We start from the raw sequence: 13,264 nt of genomic DNA on the forward strand, positions 1-13,264 counted from the left end.
CGTTCACCGGGCATTCGCCATGCGCACACTCTGCCATCGGATCTCCACCATTGTGTACCGTGATTCGTCACTCCATACAACGTTTTTCCACTGTTCAATCGTCCAATGTTTACGCTCCTTACACCAAGCGAGGCGTCGTTTGGCATTTACCGGCGTGATGTGTGGCTTACGAACAGTAAGTTTTCTCACCTCCCGCCTAAGTGTCATAAAACTTGGAGTGGATCCTGATGCAGTTTGGAATTCCTTTGTGATGGTCTGGATAGATGTCTGCTTATTACACATTACGACCCTACCTCAACTGTCAGTCAACAGACGAGGTCAGCCTGTACGCTTCTGTGCTGTACGTGTCCCTTCACGTTTCCTCTTCACTGTCACATTGGAAACAGTGGACCTAGGGATGTTTAGGAGTGTGGAAATCTCGCGTACAGACGTATGACACAAGTGACACCCAATCACCTGACCATGTTCGAAGTCCGTGAGTTCCGCGGAGCGCCCCATTCTGCTCTCTCACGATGTCGAATGACTACTGAGGTCGCTCATATGGAGTACCTGGCAGTAGGTGGCAGCACAATGCACCTAATATGAAAAACATGTTTTTGAGGGTGTCCGGATACTTTAGATGACATAGTGTATATGTGTCAGTTACCGACGGTTTCCGATATTCGTTATTGAGAATCGAAGCTTTTTGAAAGAAAATCATTTTTTCGAAACTCTTTTTCTCAAACATCTGCTTCTAGTGTCCCCACGATCATTTCTCAGAAAAATTGTCGGAGCCGAAGTTGTAGAGCATTACATTTCCTTCAGTTTGACATACGATTTTTCCACGTTATCTGCAACCACTCAATCATTATAGAATTTCTAAGATGCACGCTCAATTTTCATATTCTTCTACCTGCCCCATGGCATTCTTCAACGAAAGGGAAATGATGCGCCCAAAGTCAATGCTACACACACTGTTTAAGCAAAGTGATGAGGATGTTGGTTTAACCACCTTTGAATTTATTGTTGTGGATAATTCCTAGTCCACCGAGCTTTTTGGGAAAAAGAGACAACTTTGTCAACCATTTGTGATTGTTACGTTAGATTTCTGAGGATCCATTATCATGGGAGAGGTTGCAGAATGGTTTTTGACAGATCCACTGACACACCAGAGGGCACCAAAACAGCTGAACCGAGTCGACGATATCGATTCGGAAGATGTGTGGATATTAGTGTCAGTTTGGAAAGTGAAATTCAAGTCAGACAAGAGCGTTTGCTTTCAAACTTTCATATTAAGAGTCAGCTGATGAACTTGCTAATGATGCAGCAGTAGCAAAATGGGGTAAACGCGCTCCAAGATTCAGGTGATGCTGATGTTGATTTTGTGAAGACAGCTGTCAAAGAAACCTCTAAATTCTTCGTCTGCTGTTATTTGAGAATGCGTCGAATTGGCTTTTCATAGCCAACACTCCAATTGATTGCGACATTCTTCTTGTAAAACCTGGAAGAGGGAAGTTCAAGACGAGTGAAGATTTGCAGCGTATCGCAGGAGTAAAGTATGTTTTGTCAAAATGTTTCAGAAGTCCAAAGTCGCAGAAGGTACAGCTGTGGTGTTTACCAATGGTTCTTCTTCCTCTGACTCCACTGCAAGCAGCTGAAATCATGAGCTGTCTCTCATCGTAGGACGCTCCAGGCACAGGAAAAATCCCTCAACGAGTTCGGCTTCAAATCATGAATCAAAGCAGCTGGAAACATGAAGCCTGATCTCTCAACTGTACCTCCAACTGAAGGAGCTATTAAGCAGCATGCATTACGAATGTACCACCAAGTATACTAGTGGTTAGGGGAGGAATCTGTTGGTGGAAAGGGTATGTCTGTCGCAGGTGTGGTTGTAACTGCTCCGTCACGTGCCCAAATTGCAAGCGTAGCTGCAACAATGGAGTCAAAATATTAATTAAGGAAGAAGGTGACGACGACGAAATCGATACGCCATCGATATCATTAGATGGCGTTTCCACCGTGGGCGAAAATGAATCAGCCTCAAACCTTTTGCTTCGAATAGACGAATATGTTGCCGTGAACGCACATTTTTTTCATTTTTGAATTCTATCAGTCCCTGTAAATACTTCCATTACACGGTTTGTAAAAATGTAGCTATAATTATAAAAAGTGTTGTGTCTCAATTGAAGTTACCGTATTTCCATTGTTAAACTGCTGTTATTTATCATGATAGCAGGTTACAGGAACAAGCTATCAGAATAGTCTTTTTTATCGGAATATGGAAATTGAGCATACATATTAGAAATTCTATAACATTTGAGTGCTTGAAGATAAAGTAGCAAAAGTGTATATCAAATTGAAGGAAATTTAATGCTCTACAACTTTTTTTCTAAGAAACGATGGTGGGAGGCACTAGAAGCAAATGTTTGACAAAAAGAGTGAGATAATAATGATTTTTTCGAAAAATGATCGATTTTCAATAACGCATACCCGAAAATCGTTGGAAATTCGAAAAATATGTGTAGAAATATATTTATAGAAAATTTAATGAGCTTTCATTTTGATCTGGCAAAATTTTTTCTACAGTACACCGTTTTCGAGGTAAAAGTGAAAAACCAAGTGATGTGATTTTTCAACCTCCCTCACGCGTGTAGCGCACCTCCTAGTGGCTGGGATTTTTAGTATGTTTAAATCGTAAGTATTCCTAACAAAGTTATGCAGTCAAAAATTCTAGCAAATATTCCATGCACTCTATAATGCATTCGTTAACTGGACTAGGGGAATTGTTTCTAGAATGAATTTTCACTCTGTAACGCTGTGTACCATATCAAAACCTCTAGGAGTACTAGTCCCGCAGGTTGCGCTGAACTTGTGTGAAGTTTGGAAGGCAGGAGATTAGGTGCTGGCGGAAGTAAAGTTGTGAGGATGGTCTTTGTGTCGGGCTCGGATACCTCAGTTGGTAGAGCACCTCCGCAAAAGGAAAAGGTCCCGGGTTCGAGACTCGTTCCGGTACACTGTTTCAATCAGCCATGAAGCTTGACAGTTAACTAAGTAAATGGCGAACACATAATAGCATTTGTCCGTCTCTTTGGACAAACAGCGGTCAGCTAAAAGGTTGGCTCTGGAGGATTAGTTCACTGACCGAATCATGTGACTGAATGAATGGCCGAGTGCAACTCTTAATCAGATGCCGCATCGTTGAGAGGCATTAAGTATAGATGGAAGTTTTCCGGTTAAGATGATATCAGAATTCCAGGAACGCTGATGCTGTCAACGTTTTCTACCAAGCCTGCTGGCCAGCACGTGGCTCGCAGCCGCAGGCGATACGGTAGCGTCGCCGTCAGCACCTGCTACGTTGGCCCCACGCAGGCGACTCGCTGCGTCAACAAGACGCAGGGCACGACTCATCGACTTTACGCGAAGACTGGCGAAACGGCGTGACGCCATTAAGAATGAGGGAGGCGGGAAGCGGGATTCCTTTATCTCTCTGTTGAGATAAGTAGAATGCAGTTGGTTGTTAGCTGTTCTTGTTGCTGGCCGCTGTAAGCACAAGGAGAAATCATTGTACCATTGCTGAATGCAAAAGTACTTCGTATAAAACTGTGGATATCGCGTATCACCGATTTCCGAAAGACAGAGGACTACAGCGCAAATTGGTGTCATGCTGTAAACGAACTGATCATGTTGATATGAGTGATGCAAGAATTTGTTCAGGTCTTTTCCTCCCCGAAAATTATGAACAGGACTTAAAAAATGAGCTTTTGGCGTTGCCCTTGAGAAGAAAATTAAAAGCACCAATTTGGAAGCGCCAACAACGACAACACAGAGTTTACTGCCAGACGTTCATGGAAAAGCATTTGTATGTATTATAGGATTTGGAATTCTTCGCGCATTAATTTTTAAAGCGATTATAAAGGTTCAAATGGCTCTGAGCACTATGGGGCTTGACATCTGAGGTCATCAGTGCCCTAGAACTTAGAACTACTTAAACCTAACTAACCTAAGGACATCACATACATCCATGCCCGAGGCAGGATTCGAAGCTGGCGCTTTTGACAAACATCGGCTTACCACGTCCAGTCTCAAAGGTAATTCACGCTCACGACCATTACAGCGTGTATTTAAAGCAAACCTGATTTGGACACTCACATTGTCGCGACTAGCGCCATTCTTAAGCGACTGGCGCGAAATTGAAAAGACATCATCGTTCAGATGTAGAAACACGTCTACCAACTTTCGTTTAAGTCGCACAACTTCTTCTTCGGGTTGCGATTTTCTTTAGGATAAACTGTCAAATTTGTGGATATCTGTTGAAACTCTCATGAGTTTTTACCTGTGAGTGTATATGTCTTACGGTTCAGAATGCGCTACTAGTGAGTACAGGAACTATAAAATGACCGACAAATTAGGAGGAAACAATAAAGTGGAACAGACTATCTCCGAACGACGTCTCACCTGATATCACTATTTTCATTTATCGACTTACTTTTCGTAACTGTACCATGATAAGTCGCTGTTGAAACGTGTATAAAATAGCAGGTAAACTAGATCAACGGGATTTAAACATCAGTGAGAGGTTTCAGGTCGATACGGCATACCTGAAGGGAACACATGGACTCTCTCCCTTGCGGAATTGAGACGCTTATCAAGGCTAGAGGTACTATTACACGGTATTCGTGTGATGGATTCCGGAAACAGCGATCGTCTGAGACCCAACTCGCTTTATTTGTTCATGAGACCCAGAAAATATTATATACAGACTCCCAGGTAGATGCCATTTTCCTTGACTTCCGGAAGGCGTTCGATACAGTTCCGCGCTGTCGCCTGATAAACAAAGTAAGCGTCTACGGGATATCAGACTAGCTGTGTGGCTGGATCGCTCCGAGCACTATGCGACTTAACTTCTGAGGTCATCAGTCGCCTAGAACTTGGAACTAATTAAACCTAACTAACCTAAGCATATCACACACATCCATGCCCGAGGCAGCATTCGAACCTGCGACCGTAGCGGACGATCGGTTCCAGACTGTAGCGCCCAGAACCGCACGGCCACTCTGGCCGGCTGTGTGGCTGGATTGAAGAGTTTTTAGCAAACAGAACACAGCATGTTGTTTTCAGTGGAGAGACGTCTTCAGACGTTAAAGTAACCTCTGGCGTGCCACAGGGGAGTGTTATGGGACCATTGCTTTTCACAATATATATAAATGACCTAGTAGATAGTGTCGGAAGTTCCATGCGGCTTTTCGCGGATGATGCTGTAGTATACAGAGAAGTTGCTGCATTAGAAAATCGCAGCGAAATGCTGGAAGATCTGCAGCGGATAGGCACTTGGTGCAGGGAGTGGCAACTGACCCTAAACATACACAAACGTAATGTATTGCGAATACATGGAAAGAAGGATCCTTTTTTGTATGATTATATGATAGCGGAACAAACATTGGTAGCAGTTACTTCCGTAAAATATCTGGGAGTATGCGTGCGGAACGATTTGAAGTGGAAAATGGTTCAAATGGCTCTGAGCACTATGGGACTCAACTGCTGAGGTCATAAGTCCCCTAGAACTTAGAGCTACTTAAACCTAACTAACCTAAGGACAACACACACATCCATGCCCGAGGCAGGATTCGAACCTGCGACTGTAGCGGTCAAGCGGTTCCAGACTGTTGCGCCTAGAGCCGCACGGCCACTCCGGGCGGCTGATTTGAAGTGGAATGATCACATAAAATTAATTGTTGGTAAGGCGGGTGCCAGGTTGAGATTCATTGGGAGAGTCCTTAGAAAATGTAGTCCATCAACAAAGGAGGTGGCTTACAAAACACTCGTTCGACCTATACTTGAGTATTGCTCATCAGTGTGGGATCCGAACCAGTTCGGGTTGACGGAGGAGAGAGAGAAGATCTAAAGAAGAGCGGCGCGTTTCGTCACAGGGTTATTTGGTAAGAGTGATAGCGTTACGGAGATGTTTAGCAAACTCAAGTGGCATACTCTGCAAGAGAGGCGCTCTGCATCATCTACATCTACATCCATACTCCGCAAGCCACCTGACGCTGTGTGGCGGAGGGTACCTTAACTACCACTATCGGCTCTCCCTTCTATTCCAGTCTCGTATTGTTCGTGGAAAGAAGGATTGTCGGTATGCCTCTGTGTGGGCTCTAATCTCTCTGATTTTATCCTCATGGTCTCTTCGCAAGATATACGTAGGAGGGAGCAATATACTGCTTGACTCCTCGGTGAAGGTATGTTCTCGAAACTTCAACAAAAGCCCGTACCAAGCTACTAAGCGTCTCTCCTGCAGAGTCTTCCACTGGAGTTTATGTATCATCTCCGTAACGCTTTCGCGTTTACAAAATGATCCTGTAACGAAGCGCGCTGCTCTCCGTTGGACTTCTCTATCTCTTATATCAACCCTATCTGGTACGGATCCCACACTGCTGAGCAGTATTCAAGCAGTGGGCGAACAAGTGTACTGTAACCTACTTGCTTTGTTTTCGGATTGCATTTCCTTAGGGTTCTTCCAATGAATCTCAGTCTGGCATCTGCCTTACCGACGATCAACTTTATATGATCATTCCATTTTAAATCACTCCTAATGCGTATTCCCAGATAGTTTATGGAATTAACTGCTTCCAGTTGCTGACCTGCTATATTGTATGTAGCTAAATGATAAAGGATCTTTCGTTCTATGTATTCGCAGCACATTACACTTATTTACGTACATTGAGATTCTATTGCCATTCTCTGCACCATGCTTCAATTCGTCCCAGATCCTCCTGCATTTCAGTACAATTTTCCATTGTTACAACCTCTCGATATACTACAGAATCATGCGCAAAAAGCCTCAGTGAACTTCCGATGTTATCCACAAGGGTATTTATGTATATTGTGAATAGCAACGGTCCTACGACACTCCCCTGCGGCACACCTGAAATCAATCTTACTTCGGAAGACTTCTCTCCATTGAGAATGACATGCTGCGTTCTGCTATCTAGGATCTCTTCAATCCTATCACACAGGTGGTGTGATACTCCAAATGCTCTTACTTTGTTCTGTAAAGGACTGTGGGGAACTGTATCGAACGCCTTGCGTAAGTCAAGAAACACGCCATCTACCTGGGAACCCGTGTCTCTGGCCCTCTGAGTCTCGTGGACGAATAGCGCGAGCTGAGTTTCACACGACCGTCTTTTTCGAAACCCATGCTGATTCCTATAGAGTAGATTTCTAGTGTCCAGAAAAGTCATTATACTCGAACATAATACGTGTTCCAAAATTCTACAACTGATCGACGATAGAGATATAGGTCTATAGTTCTGCACATCTGTTCGACGTCCCTTCTTGAAAACGGGGATGACCTGTGCCTTTTTCCGATCTTTTGGAACGCTACGCTCTTCTGGAGACCTACGGTACACCGCTACAAGAAGGGGGGCAAGTTCCTTCTCGTATTCTGTGTAAAATCGAACTGGTATTCCATCAGGTCCAGCGGCCTTTCCTCTTTTGCTGTCCAGGTTTCGAGAGGGTGCGTTTCTGGATGAGGTATCGAATATATTGCTCCCCCGCTACTTATAACCTCCCGAGGAGATCACGAATGTAGAATTACAGAGATTAGAGCGCGCACGGAAGCTTTCCGGCAGTCGTTCTTCCCGCGAACCTTCCGCGACTGGAAGAGGAAAGGGAGGTAATGACAGTGGCACGTAAAGTGCCCTCCGCCACACAACGTTGGGTGGCTTGCGGAGTATAAATGTAGTTGTAGATGTGTACTGCATACTTTTGTACCCTTTGGAGAGGCCTGCGAAAGAGTCGTGTGAAGTTAGCACCCCTTTTTCGAGAAATATACATTTTTTTCACAGTTCTTGATAGATGTAGCATAGTTCTAGAGTTCTTTGTACAAAATTTCAATAGTTCTGCAGAATTTAGCGACGAAAACAATATTCGAAAAAATTTTCATATCGAAAACATTCTTCGTCAATTTTCGCAAATTGTAAATAAGTACAACAGTTCTGAGCACAGTTCTGAACAGAACTCCAAGAGTTCTATCGAAAACCCAAGTAACATTTTTTTGTGCAGCTAATAGTTTACGATATAATTGCAATTTAAAGAGAAAAACTTTTCACTTACTGTGAAGTTGGCACCCTTTTTTTCAGAAATATATATTTTTTTCAGAGTTCTTGATAGATATGGCATAGTTCTAGAGTTCTTTGTACAAAATTTCAATAGTTCTGCAGAATTTAGCGACGAAAACAATATTCGAAAAAATTTTCGTATCGAAAACATTCTTCGTCAATTTTCGCAAATTGTAAATAAGTACAACAGTTCTGAGCACAGTTCTGAACAGAACTCCAAGAGTTCTATCGAAAACCCAAGAAACATTTTTTTGTGCAGCTAATAGTTTACGAGATAATTGCAATTTAAAGAGAAAAACTTTTCACTTACTGTGAAGTTGGCACCCTTTTTTCAGAAATATATATTTTTTTCAGAGTTCTTGATAGATATGGCATAGTTCTAGATTTCTTTGTACAAAATTTCAATAGTTCTGCAGAATTTAGCGACGAAAACAATATTCGAAAAATTTTTCGTATCGAAAACATTTGTTGTAAATTTTCGCAAAAATTAAACTTGTAAAACAGTTCTGAGGACAGTTCTGAACAGAACCCCAAGAGCTCTATCGAAAATCCCAACAACATTTTTCTATGGCGATAATGGTTTGAGATAAATTAATTTAATATGGGACACACTTTCTTTACGGAAAATATAAATATATTCGTACAACAGTTCTGATGACAGTTCTGGACAGAACCCCAATAGTTCTATCGAATATCCTAATTACAATTTTTTGTGCAGCTAACACGTTACGAGATAATTGCAATTTAAGGAGGGAATCTCTTCACTTACGGTGAAGCTGGAATCCTTTTCTTCAGAAAGATATATTTTTTTAGAGTTCTTGATAGAAATGTCATAGTTCTAGAGTTATTTGTACAAAATTGGAATAGTCCTGCAAAATTCAGCGAGAAAAACAACAATACTCGAAAAATTTTTCTTATCGAATACATTCTTTGTCAATTTTCGCAAAAAGTAAATTCGTACAACAGTTCTGAACAGAACACCAAGAGCTCTATCGAAAATCCTAATAATATCTTTTTGTTGCGATGGTAGTTTATACGCTAACTGCTTTGATGTTAGACCCACTTTCTCCACAGAAAAAGTAAATTCGTTCAACAGTTTTGATGAACAATTCTGGTTAACACCTCAAGACTTCTATCGATAATCATAATAACATTTTTTGTGGTTATAATAGTTTGTATGGTAACTGATTAATTGTGGGGCACTCTTACTAAAAAAAAAAATTATGTCTGTTCGTATGCTCTGATGCCAGCTCTGGATAGCATTGTAAGAGTTCTATCGAAAATACTAGTAACATATTCTGTGCAGGTAATTGTTTACGTAGTAACTGCCTTTATTGAGGAATGCTTATGAGCATTTCCCGTGAAGTTTGAACCCCTTTTACGATAAATACAAAATTTTTTCACAGTTCTTGATTTATATGCAATAGTTCTAGATTTCCCTGCTCAAAACACGAATAGTTCTACAGAATTTCGGGAAGAAAACACTAACTCGGCAAAATTTTGGTATGGTAAAAAATTATTTGTCAGTTTGGAAAAAATAAATTTGTATAACAGTTCTGTTGGCAGTTCTGGATAGCACCGGAAGAGTTGCATTGAAAATGATAAGAACATTTTTGTGGCGATAATAGTTTATACAATAATTGTTTTAATCTGATACTCACTTTATCTAATATAGCAAAATTCATAGAATAGTTCTGATGACAGTTCTGAATATCACCCACAGAGTTCTACCAAAACCTACGAGTATAATAACATTATTTGTGACGATGACATTATATGAGATAATTAATGTGGGACTCACTTTTGTCATGTAAAAATAATAAATTCGTACAAAAGATCTTATGGCATTTCTTAATACGACCCTAAGAGTTCTACCGACAACTGTAATAACATTTTTTGTGGGGATAACAGTTAATGAGATAATAGCATTTTCGAGAGACCCACTTGGTCTACATTATAATAAATTGGCACAACCCTTTAGCTGACAGTCCTGGATAGCACCGAAAGAGTTCTTTTAAAAACCCTCATAACATTTTTATGGTGCCAGTAGATTATGAAATAGATTGTGTGTTCACTCTGCAGTGGGTGTGCGCCGATGTGAAACTTACTGGCAGATAAAAACTGTGTGCCGGACCGGGTCTCTAACCCCAGGCTGTGACGAAAGAATATCGTCACAATATCCTTTCGTCCAGGAGTGCTTCTTCTGCAATTTTCGTAGGACAACTTCTACGAAATTGGGAACGCAGGAGTTAAAGTACTGCTGGAAGTACAGCTATGAGTACGATCGTAAATTCTCACTTTTATTTTGGAAAACCGAAAATCGAAAACCCGGATGTGTATTCTACTAAATACAAAAAGTCTAAATGTTCAGCACTATACAAATGCCAGTACACCTTCTTAAGACTGACTGTAGTAACTGTAGGTGGAAGCGTGGGATGTGCACGCTTAGGTGATTCAAGGAGAGAAGGCTCGTCAGTGCAAAACAAACAGATGGCTGAGAGAGCAGATACATTCACACGCGCCACTAACCAGATGGTGTCACACCTGTCGAGAATCGTACCAGAGGTACAATGAGCTGTGGTGGAGTGCTGTTGGCGTGGTTACTATGCAACTTACTTGATGGGCATCAATACACCGTTATATTAATGTACAATACTTGAGAAACAATGTCATTCACACACTCCGAGTTCCATATCACTCAGTACTAGACTAAATTACCGGCCTAGTGATAAGCAGCCTATGTACCTCACCGACTACACATCTTCGTGTTATAAGAAAAAAAGAGAAAAATACCAAGGGACACAAAATATGAATCCGGATAAACCGGAAATCCGGATTACTGAGGACCAAATAAACGAGGTTCTTATTTACAAATTTCGAACTTCTTATTAACTTTAATACTGTATCCCCTCAACATTATAACACCTCTATCAGTCATGTATTGAATTAGGATTTAAACATACTACTTAGTTCGTTTGTACGATATATTCAGTAAATATACTTACATTTCTATACATTGTAAAGACTTTTAACTCTCGCTGTAGTGTAACTCATCAAACTTCCACACTTCATTTCTAACTAGAACAAATGTTTGCAACAATATTAACGACAGCAATTTCAAATTTATTCCTTACACACAGCACATGTTTTTATGTATCCTAGCGGCTGGTGATGTTGCCACATAACTGTCATCCATGAGGGTCCTGGGCATAGTTTTAGCTGTTAGTGGGTCCTGGATGTCATGAGAGTCCAAAACAATTACTGTTTTACGTAATAAAATTCATCTGGTTCTTCCTGATTCTAAAAGTATACACTTCATGTGTGCCTTTCATTGTTGTATGATTCAGTATCGACGCTAATGCTCTCTTGATGAGATATGAGCCGATTGCTCATTTTTATCCACTGTGCCCTTTCATATTTCATTTCAGCGATTAATTTATTTGTTTATCACCGTAGCAAGTAGTACAAAGCTAATCCAGAATGTAAACTGCACTTAAATTCTGTTTGAACTGTTTAATAGTCAGTGTCCGCTGTCTGAACGTCATATTTCAGATCAATACACTGCGCGTGGTTGCGTTATTTTATAGAAATTTTATTATTGTAAGTGGGAAGTACTAGACAGTGTTGAAGAAATCCAAAGCATATTGTTCGAAGAGCATAATATTATTCGAAATTTACCTGTACCAATAGGTGCAGCCAAAGCAGCATTTGTGATGCTGTAATTACCTCATAGATAACGATATTTGTCTATTGTAGTTTTGTATTCCAATCAGAATTTTGAGAGCATCAAAGCCTCATTTCAACGTGAGAGAGGGGTAAAATCAATAGATGATATTGAATTGAAAGCCTTCATGAGTATCTTGTTTTTAATTGTTGTTAACAAAAGTAACAGATAAAGCCTGGAAGATCTGTGTGGAACTGATGGTGATGGCATTGAAAAATTTCACCTCGCAAATGAACATAAAACGTTTCAAATTTATTCTGGAGAGCCTTAGATTTTACAGTCGCGCTATTCGTGATGAAAGGAGACAATTAGACAAGCTAACAGCTATTCGGGAAATATTTACTGTGTTTGTACGCAACTACCACAAATCTTACACCCTTGGAGAAAATGTTACAGTGGACAAGAAGCTGGAAGGATTCTGTGGAAGGTACAGTTTTCGCCAATATGTATCAATCAAAACAAACGAGTATAGATTCTTAAGTATTTTACCTGTACAATTTGGAAATATACGCTGTGTTGCAACCAGAAGGATTTACCAACTGAGCAATAAACATTTTGATGTTGTTCTGTGACTGTGTAAACCTATATATGAGTCAGGTCGAAATGTGAAAGCGGACAACTGGTTTACTAGTACTGGAATGATAATACAGCTATGAAGGGAGAATTTTTCTTTTGTTGGCATGATGAAGAAAAACAAGCGTGGAGATTTCTCTAGAGTTTGCTATCAGTAAAAGAAGGGATGCCCACATTTCCTTTTTTGGCTTCCACAAGACTGAACTCTAGTTTCCTCCGTACCTAAAAAGGGGACATGTGTGATCCAGGCATCACGTTTGCATGAAGATAATTCGATAGATGCTGACATTGTAGATAAACGGGAGCCATCCACCGTAAATTTTAAAATAGCATTAAGCTTGGTATTTTCACAGCGGATAAGCCGAATGCTTTGTACAACGCTGCAAGAAATGTGCGCCGCTGGTCAATGGTTGTATTTTTGTAATGATCAGTACCGTTGGAATCTATGCACAAGTGATTTATTGTGGCAACAGTAAGAATTGTATCAGAAGGAAAGGGTTCCTGAATCAGCTATGTTATACAATGTTGTTTTCTTCACTAAATTCTGCATAACTATTGAAATTTTGTACAAAGAACTCTACAACTATGACTTATCTATCAAGAACTCTAAAAAAAATATATATTTCTGAAAAAAAGGGTGCCAGCTTCACAGTAGGAGCTGTTATGGGGTTCTTAATTAAGTTGCAATTACCTCTTTAACTATTACCTGCACTAAAAAATTCTACTAGAACTCTTCACTTGGTGTCCAGGACTGTCATCAGAACTGTTGTACGAATATATTTATATTTTCTGTAGAGAAAGTGTGTCCCACATTAAATCAATTTATCACAAACTATTATCGCCATAGAAAAATGTTATTAGGATTTTCTAT

At 40.4% G+C, this 13,264-nt stretch overlaps 1 long non-coding RNA gene across 1 annotated transcript in view; it reads left to right on the forward strand.

Annotated features, from left to right (window-relative positions):
• Positions 1 to 13,264, forward strand: part of LOC126416394 (uncharacterized) — a 601,622-nt gene that overhangs the window by 319,716 nt on the left and 268,642 nt on the right. The window lies entirely within an intron of this gene.

The sequence above is a fragment of the Schistocerca serialis genome, chromosome 8 (assembly GCF_023864345.2).
Source record: "Schistocerca serialis cubense isolate TAMUIC-IGC-003099 chromosome 8, iqSchSeri2.2, whole genome shotgun sequence".
NCBI classification, from domain to species: Eukaryota; Metazoa; Arthropoda; class Insecta; order Orthoptera; family Acrididae; genus Schistocerca; species Schistocerca serialis.